The following is a 9,759-nucleotide window of genomic DNA, read 5'->3' as shown; positions in this document are numbered from 1 at the left end:
CCGAAAATAAAAAACCGAAATATTTTTATCGTCCCTGTAGAGCCATTATATGGGCTCTTAGTCTGGACATATGTTTGCAAGTTATTCAGTTCGCTTCCGCGACTTAAAATCAGGGATGGGGTAATTGAAAAAAGTATTTGTAATTGAGTGTAATTAATTAGTGCATTTTTCAAAGTAAGTGAAAGTAATTTGTAATTGAGTCTCCCTTCAATTACAAGTAATTGAATGTATTTAAATACATTCCAAAAAATATCAAGTATTTTCAATTACTTTTCAATTATATTTCAGTTACTTTTTTCAATGTGAAAAGTATAAAAACGTGTCATAATCAGTTCAATTCTCCATTAACTCTAAGCAGTACATTTTATCAGTACAAATAAATGCAAACAATCATATGCATGTAAGGTTAGCAGAAGAATTACAGACAAATTTAATAATAATGTACAGGTTGCAAACCTGTTTTAAATGGACTTGTGTTTACACACTAATTAATTGTCTCATTATGTTTGATGTGTTTATACAACATGTTAGTCTAGAAAAGGTCTAATTTGTTCAGACCTGAAGCCCTCTCATACCCAAGAACAAATGTATTGAATAAAAATTTAGTATAAAAAATCAGGGGGAGGGGACCGTCCTACGGCCAACCCCCTCCCTCCTTCTAGATGCGCGCATGTACATGTAATGCAGTGACATACATATACATCACTGAGATGACATTGAACTTCTTAATTGAACCCGTCTAACCAAAAAAAAAACCAAATTGTTCAGATTTTTTAAAGTTTAGTGGAGGTGTATTATAATTCAAATATGGTAAAAACTAAACGAATTGCTCGAGTATAAATTGCTAAATCAAGATTCTTCAACACCAATACTTTATCTAATGAATAAATAAAGAACGGGGAAAACTTGTTTTACTGCGAACAGGCCGTGGAGATCGTTACAATCAAAAAAGGCCACAATCATCGAACCCTCTTAAATGTAAATGTGAAATGGAGTGATCCATGAAATTTGAGGGGTTTTTTTTAAAATCAGTTGGAAGATATTTTGATTTTTTCTTCAAATGCAAAAATTATACAATCGCTAGAAATAATTTTTTTCTTAATCTGCTACAACTAGATCATTTTCATATAATTAATACTCATCTTTTATTATGGGGCGATGAGTCATTATCCATTGATATTAACAAACAGTTATTCTCATTAGTTCAATTGTACATCAACGAAACTGGTAGATTTGTTTAATATAGTTTATGTGCATGTTTCTTATTTTCGTATATATCATTTACTTTCATTTATCGTAATAATAATTCTATATTATGCAATAACAGTTGTAAGTTTTGTATAATTTTTCTATTTAATGGTAAAGACCTAGTAAGTTGTCAGAACTTGTGTCCAAACCATTTGTATATGTATTTTATATATATGTATACAATAAAATATGTTCAAATCAAATCATATTTTGATGAATCGTAAAACATCAGTTGTATTAACGTTACTGTGAAAGTTAAATAAAATATTTGATTTTTTAAAAAAGTGATTTGTAAATGAATTTTTCTTAAGGTAACAAATTCATTATCGGATTAAGATGACCTCTGCGTCTCTCTGCTTTGTGCATGATAAGGAATTAAAAATAGAAATATTATTATTACGTGAAGTGTTATATATATTTATGTCACATACGAAAAAACAAAATATTTCTATTCATAAAAAAACCATGACATGCATGTACACATGTATACAGGATTTGACTCATATTGAAAGATTTGTCATCATAAATTATGATCTACCGATGGAGGTTAAACTATCATGTGAGGCCTTTATGTATGAACGTGGCGATAAGATCAAGGTAAAATATAATGAAGTCATACAAGATAGCTTCCTTCCAAGTTCAGCGATTGTCATTGTCGCTCCACATCACAGGAACAAAATGTCCCTAGCAGCTGACTTTATAAACATCGTAAGTTAAACCTATATTTTTACGACCTTTAAACGAAACAACATTCTCCGTATCATGCAAAAGAAAAAGGTGAATTTATATTATGAGAAAAAAAATACTTGTTACATGTACATGTATAATCCCTTTAGTTATAAATTAATGTAGATATAGCGCGGACATAGTAAAACCTTTTTTGAAGTTATAAATTAAAACTTTTCATACATGCCAACTATCCCGATTTTTGCGAGATTCTCCCGATTTCACGTCGTCAAAAATACAAATCCCGATATCCCGATCGGGATTGTCAAAATACCCCGAAATCCCGATTTTCAAAAAATCCAACCCGTTTTACGACAATAAGTCCCGATTTCCATCTAAAATTTCAAATCCCGCGCTGTTTGTCTACGCTAACCAATCAAAAAGCGGGATTATGACCGCCATTGCTGTTTACCTGTATCGCGTGTGTGTATATCGGGATGTGTGAATTGGTGTAATTACCTGTACGCTACCTGTGTCTGGGTGCTTGCAAACCTAATGAGGAGCATGTTTTGATAGTAATTAATCGGGAGCATGTTTTGATAGTAATTAATCGGGAAGTATCGGGATGGATAGCGAAATGCCACACTTTTTACACAAACTTCGACAAGAATGGGGTTACACCACCAAAGAAAACGAAACTTTCATCCCAATATCGGGAGGCAGATTCCCGATTTTCGTGATGACTGTCGGGATCGTAATTGGATGACAACCATGTATATTGCCGTGCAATAGGTATGTTTAACTTATATAGAGTACAACTAAATATATTTATTGACAGGGTACATTCTATTGTGTACACATGACACAAGGAGAGATTGATAGCTAAAACATTATCAACATGAAGAATATTGTAGATATGTTAAACTTTATGAGTAAAAATTTTTTTTTTATTTTGAGGGATTTTAGGGTAGACCATGGTGGAATGAATGATGTTACAAAGAACACGAAATCAGCCATCCATCAAGCCACCTGCTGCTACCAACTTGTGTGTGAAATCAAAATTGGAGCAAGATGAAGGTAACTAAATTTTTTAATAAGCTAGTATATAATATTTCTAAAGAATTTTAAGCCAGGAAACAATTATAAATACTTTCTTTCACTTTTTATAGCAACTTGACCCAGAAATGCTTTTTAATATTTAATTTAATTAATTATTCATTTTATTTTGTAGATGTCACAAGAGCAGAGGTCCTGTTTGCCAACTGCGTTGCAGAATTTAGTGCTTTTTGAACTGCTAAACCATACTATTTATTGTTTGTGGAGATTTTAAAGATTGATTTAATATATGAAAATAAAGTTATGAACTTTATTTATGATTTCATTTGAAAGAGGAGATTGTTTGATAAACACATTAGGATAATGATAAATAGATAAAGAAACAGATGAATTTCTAAGAGTTCAATTGTTTATACAAAGCGATTACACGACAAAATGCCGCGAAATTTCCTTCAAGGAAAATGTCGTCGCGCGTAAAATCCCCCATGAAGATTTTCAAAAGTTGGCATGTATGTCTTTTAACAAAAAGAGCTGATGACAAAGACGTAAATAAGAACACCCGATACCTTGTACCTTTTTTATTATTATACATGGTATTTTAAATACTGAAATCTGATTGGTTAAGACGCAGTAAATAATCCGTTCTATTACCCTCAGCGTTATCAACGCACTTGGCAACGGATAACACAACGAATTGTTACATGCACGTAAATTATGCGCGTACGATTCGCCATAGAATTCACGTCATTCCTATATAAAATCAGTAAAGTTTTCTTTTAAATTAACTTAAAGACATTCAGTATAATAAAATGGATAGTACCTGCTTAGGATGGTAAGAGTTGAAATTGACACCCCGAGAAAACCATTGTCAACCGACGCTAAGCGGAGGTTGACAATGGTTTTCGAGGGGTATCAATTTCAAAACAGGCACTATCTATATTTTATTATACTTTCATGTTAAATACTGAAATCTGATTGGTTTAGACGCAGTTGGTAATCCGTTAAAGTGAGCCAAACACGTTAACGTACATGTACATGTAAATGGACACCTTGGAGCACCGGGCCGTCATTATATTTTGTGTGCACGCAGAAAAATCTCCGATAGAAACCGAAAAGTTCTTAGTATACAATTATTTAATGCTTGAGCAGTCAATAGACCAGAATATTTTTCCCGAGGTGCAGGGAACAGCTCAGTATGATCTATTGCCCGAGGCCAACGGCCGAGGACAATAGATCATAATGAGCTGTTCCCTGCACCAAGGGAAAAAATTCTGGTCTATTGACTGTTCAAGCATTAAATAATTGTTTTATTACCTAATTCCTTTTTTGGTTTTCGGGGTTTACAATTTGCATATTGTAAATGGTTTGCGTGCCATTATGCAATATACTAAGATTTTTTTTCATCTTTTACATGCACAAAACCTGTTGCATGCATCACAAAACCTGTTGCATGCATTAGAACATCTCACTTAATATTAGTTTACACAAAGAAGGGGGAGTCTTCAACCCATTAGATTTTAAATAGTCTTTTACCTTAAGTTATATGAGGCTTTAAAACTGTTGCTTATTTGATACTCCATTTTGATAACATAAATTTGGTTTTACCAAGTACTAAAAACAGCGTCTATGTAAAGAAATATACATTCCCTGAGAACTATCGAAAGGATGTAACATTAACATACCCGCGTTCTGAAATACGTAACCGGTCCAATATATCGCAGTCTATTGACCGGCGGTCCAATAGATCGAAGTCTATTGACCGGCGGTCTAATAGATCGCAGTCTATTGACCGGCTGTTCAAAATAGACTCAAATATTTAATTTGTAATAAAACAACAAAATCCCTTTGATTAAGTAATAAATGCTGCTATTTTTACAGGACAAAGGTTTACAATTTGAACCACACTTGGAATTGAAGATTTGAAAATGGAAATGCTGATATCTTGAGCTCTTGCAGCTCCCCCACCACCATACAGCCCGGATCCTGCATCTATGGATTTTACTTTATTTCCTTATTTGAAGCCGAAACTGCGTGGACAGAGTTTTACGGACCTAAATGATCTATGATATGACACAAAAGACATTATACAAATTAAAATTTGACAAATAATGGTGTGAACATGCGTTTTATAAATGGGTTAATGGCATGAAAAGTGTGTGAACTAAAAGGTGTTTACTTTGGAAAAGGATGACAGGTTTAGATTGCATTTCACTTGTTTGACGTCACCTGACGTCGTTGAAATATGAATGGAGCTCCGTAAATCCAATTCATGCAAAATAAAAATCGCTGAATCTTTTGAAAACATTTTCAAAATCATATGATTTTTTGCATACTTATTTTCAATTGGTGGTCATTTAATAAAACATACGTCATCCTACAAAGTACACAGTCATTTTGCCGTAAATCACTTTGTCCGCGAACTTTTCTATAGTCTGTCCCAAGATATTTTGGATTCACATTTTGCTTAATTGCTTGATATTTATAAATACTTCAGGGTTCAAACGATGTTCATTCAAAAGTATAAAAAATTTCCAAGATTTCTCAGTCGAAACGCCCCCTGTTAGCGTATCAGGTTTCAATACAATGCTAAAAAATGTGATGTCTACGGAGATTTTGTATTGCAGCAACCCCGGATGATAACGTTGAAAAATTGCGCGATGTATTCCGAGTGTATTCCGAATGGAGTAAAGCTGTAAACATTCCCCATTATAAATATCCGTAAGGAATCTGTTTTCGTTCCTGTGAATTTTTCTGAGTGACAATTGATAATGTGTCAATGAAATTATCTTGGAAATTATCCCTTTCAACTATTACAAGTGCACTTCTTTCACAGGTATGTGTATTTTTTTTAAAAATCGTCCAAATGTGCTGCATAAATATCTTGGGACAGACTATAACAACCCTCGTATAGAAAGAGTAACTGGATGTGTGGATTGCGACTTAATAATCATATTGCTTTAAGTGGCTCATCTGTCTTTGAGTCAGGTTGTCAACGTTTTTACACGCATTTACATCCTCTAAGTATGATTAACAGAAATTGCTTGTAATTTACAGCTGTATAGAAAGTGACAGAACTGAAATTTACACGACCCAGTTCTATCCAGTTGTTCAATGGGTTTAAGTTTTACCTTCGTCAACTTCAGAAAAATCACGGACTGCACGAAATAATCATGGTGATGTCAGACTCAAGTTCTCATATAAGTCGACTTGGCAATTTCTTTTATCTAACGAACTGATGTATATTTGCATCAATTTGATTACTTTCACTTTCTTTTTACGATCAATTCATTAAGAAAGCTGTAAATATAAACAATAATTTATTCTGGTATGCGGGTTTATGAAGGTAGCGATCATTGCTAACGCAGGTTATATATTTTTGTTGTAATGTCACTACCTTCCTCCCTTATCGATCCCAAAGAAGGCATTCTATTGTATAAATAATTTGATTTCCCATGATAATTTTTTTTGTTGATTTGACTAGCCAGTCACATGACAATTGTAAATTGTATGAAGGATTTTGCGTAAACTGCTTCAAACCGATTCTATTATATAAATTCAAAAAACATAAAGTTTATTCCTTAAATTGCACAACCCCACAAATATTTATATAACCAGATAATCTCGGCAACAAAAAGGTAATAAAATCTACAGACAGTATTTCTGGATGATGTAAATATTGGTATTTGTTATATTCTTATCAATTTTACAATTGAATAAAACCAATATTAAGCCATGGCTTCAGCTTAATATCTTTTTGCCCTCATACGCTACATCACATGAAGTGCATCAACCAACTCTGGTGAAATCCATGTAAAGAAACGACAATAACAAGTTCATTTTTCATGCCACTAGTATGGCTCTTAATTTAATTTGTAAAATATGTCAACCTTCAAATGTTATTTTTTATATAGATTGTATAACCTGTTTGTCCATTTTTGTTGCAAGACATATGTATCTTATTTTTATACTGTTAGTGTAAATGCGCATTTCGTGAAAACAAATTTAGGATTCTATTTAAGTTCCTTAGTCTAGAATGAAATTTCGTGATATATTTTAGGTAAAATAACAATCGCACATAAGATACACATGTATAAAGTTATCAATACCTCTCTTTTTAAAGGATTTACGTCGATAAGTCACGCGATAAGATATAAAAACGCATTTGCATTTTTTTGCATGTTTAAATATAGGATCTCTTATGATTTGCGATGGTATATGATTTTTATCCAACGAGCTGTGTTTTTTCTATCCCCTAGCCTTGGACAGGGGATAGAAAAAACACAACAATCATGAGAGATTGTTTTTATCACATGTTTTTCCACAAGTTGAACCTCAGTCTTTTGTTAAACCGCAACATTCACTACAAGACGTCAACACCTTTCCGCATGGAAAAAAGTGAAAATTAACAAACAAACATTTGATTTTCTTGTATATTTTTATCAATTTATAAAAAGATTTTAAACAGCATTAAATGCTGCACATTTATAATCTACGCTTTTCATCTGAATTATTTTGTTTCTTGTTCATTCTACGTCAATAATCTGCCTAAAGGTACGTAATGTTTAATTGAAAACACAGTGGAATATCAAAAATTTATCCCATGAGTGATATCCACCATATATTGAGATAAACATGTGGTAGTAAAGTTTATTTTAATATGTTTTACGGTGCGACCGTTGGGCGAGCGCAGCATGTGATCAAACAATGAATCATGATAAATCAATAAAAACAAAATTAACAACGAAAATGAATTTCATTGCAAAATAAAATAAAACATACCTATTTTTTCAGTAAATTTTCATTATTCATAGTTTATAAGTTTTGTTATTCATTTATTTAAAAGTAGAACTATTGTTTAATGACAGATACAATGTTGCTGAATAATAAAGATTTTAATATAAATGTTCATTGCACTGTATCTCCTCTTTTAAAGTGATTGTAACGTCAGTTCATCCCCTCTTTTTTGCAGTAGACATTTTTTCTTAATAATTTTTAATTATTTATTTTTATTTACACTTAAAAATATTGGAAACATGTAATAGATGGAAGTGAAAATTAAAAAAAAAAAACACTGAACTGCTAAAGAGCTGAAGAATTAGAATTGTCATGATTTTGAGAATTATCCTTTTTTTTTTTCTTTTTGCTTGTAAAGATTTTTTGGATGAGGCTTCAATCCACCCACCACCAACCCCCTTTTTTACCGTAATTATAGTGAATAAAAAAGATGTGAGCATTCATCCATATGAGTGAAAGTTACAACTGTTTCCTTTAACTGTCCTCATTCTTTAGCTTTGCAAGATTTTGAGAGGAGTTTTGGTCATTTCATTAGATTTACAATAACTTCACTTAAAGTAATTTCCCCTTATTGTGACGTTAAAGTTCACGTTGGTTAAGTGTCGCCTGACTCTTTAAAACTCTCCTGAGAAATAAAAGTACGCGAGGTATACTGTTTTATTTACTTAAAAAGCATGATCTTCTTAAAATTACACATCTTATATGCTTCTCATTAGTTTTACTTTGATTCTCGCGAGAATGTGAGGTTATGTATAACTTTGCAAAAGAAGTGGGGGGTGGACCCCCCCCCCCCTCCAAAAAAAAAAAGCCCTCCGGTTCCGACGCCTATGCTACGCAGTTATGTGTTTTTCTTCATATTTGTAATTTATATCGTTGACAAAATCCATTTTATATAAATTTTTGTAGTATATATAGTTATGTTGAAAGTACTAGCACATCTTCGAAAATACGTCACTAAAGCGTTGAAGCGAGGGGTTGGTTACAGGGAACTACTGGGACGATTACTGGTCCGATTTACTGACGCCAAAAAAATCCGTTGAATGAATGTGCAACTATAGTCCAAATTTTCTATTCACACACGCCTTGCCGGTAAAGCTCGCTTAGCACCGGCGCTGCACGCAGGCGAGCTGCGCTCGCTATAATGAAGAGCGAGAGGAGTATATAATTACTAGCATTGAGTAGATGGTACCGAAATATTCCTTGGGAAAAGAAAACAAATCTAAAATGAGTCTGACTCTGTGTACAATGATTAAAAATATTATACCTTAATTGTATCTGATTTGAAAATTCCTTACAATGATTAATTAAGGAATTCCATTCTTACATCATTCAAGTTAGTTTGTCCTGTTCAAAAGAAAGGACGTATTATTTACATTTAAGAAATTAAGGACCATTATTATAGCATTGAATGATTTTATAAATTATATTTTTGACGCCGTCGTGTGTATACTGCCGCCAGGTGAGCAGACAAATTGAGACACACTCGTTAGTGCGTTATGATAAATTGTGTGCTCTAGCCCCGGACTCTGATGCAGAGGAACGATGACACCTTGAACCCCAAAACGATAATCAATGTCCTCCCCTACTGAAAACCAGTCTACTGGCCTTTTGTATGTCAAAATTTTAAAAGTGCTGTTTTGGACTTATATCCTCACTTTATGGAATATCGGTCATATCTCGGAACGAGCGGGACGCAAACACATCGCCTTCAATCATTTCTGGTTCTTTTAAAAGTATCGTTTATTAAAAAAAAATCTGCATGGGATACTGGGTTTTTAAACTAGATACTATGTATTAGACAGTTTATTTGTGAATGCTCGAGCTCGTGATATTTCATACATAATTTTAGATCTGGCATATATTAATTTCTTTTAAGAAAAATTGTGTAACCTTACATTGCAGACTGTGATGAGTTGATGGTTGAAAGGTGATAAGAATATGCACAATTAAAAAACATTAAGTCGTTTAAGATGACTTCGCACTAAAAATAACCTC

General features: G+C 32.9%; 1 long non-coding RNA gene across 2 annotated transcripts; it reads left to right on the top strand.

The window, feature by feature from the left end:
• The first annotated feature begins 2,158 nt into the window (after positions 1-2,158).
• LOC128163517 (uncharacterized) lies at positions 2,159-3,449 on the top strand. 2 transcript variants are annotated; one of them, XR_008240816.1, is made up of 3 exons: positions 2,159-2,706; positions 2,881-2,991; positions 3,146-3,449. It is a non-coding gene; the product is annotated as an uncharacterized LOC128163517 (long non-coding RNA). The 2 variants fall into 2 exon arrangements; XR_008240815.1 differs by having other exon boundaries at positions 2,872-2,991.
• The last annotated feature ends 6,310 nt before the right edge of the window (positions 3,450-9,759 follow it).

This window comes from Crassostrea angulata, chromosome 9 (assembly GCF_025612915.1).
Source record: "Crassostrea angulata isolate pt1a10 chromosome 9, ASM2561291v2, whole genome shotgun sequence".
Taxonomy (NCBI): Eukaryota; Metazoa; Mollusca; class Bivalvia; order Ostreida; family Ostreidae; genus Magallana; species Magallana angulata.
The sequence above is the reverse complement of the archived record's forward strand: the minus strand, read 5'-3'. Positions and strand labels throughout refer to the sequence as shown.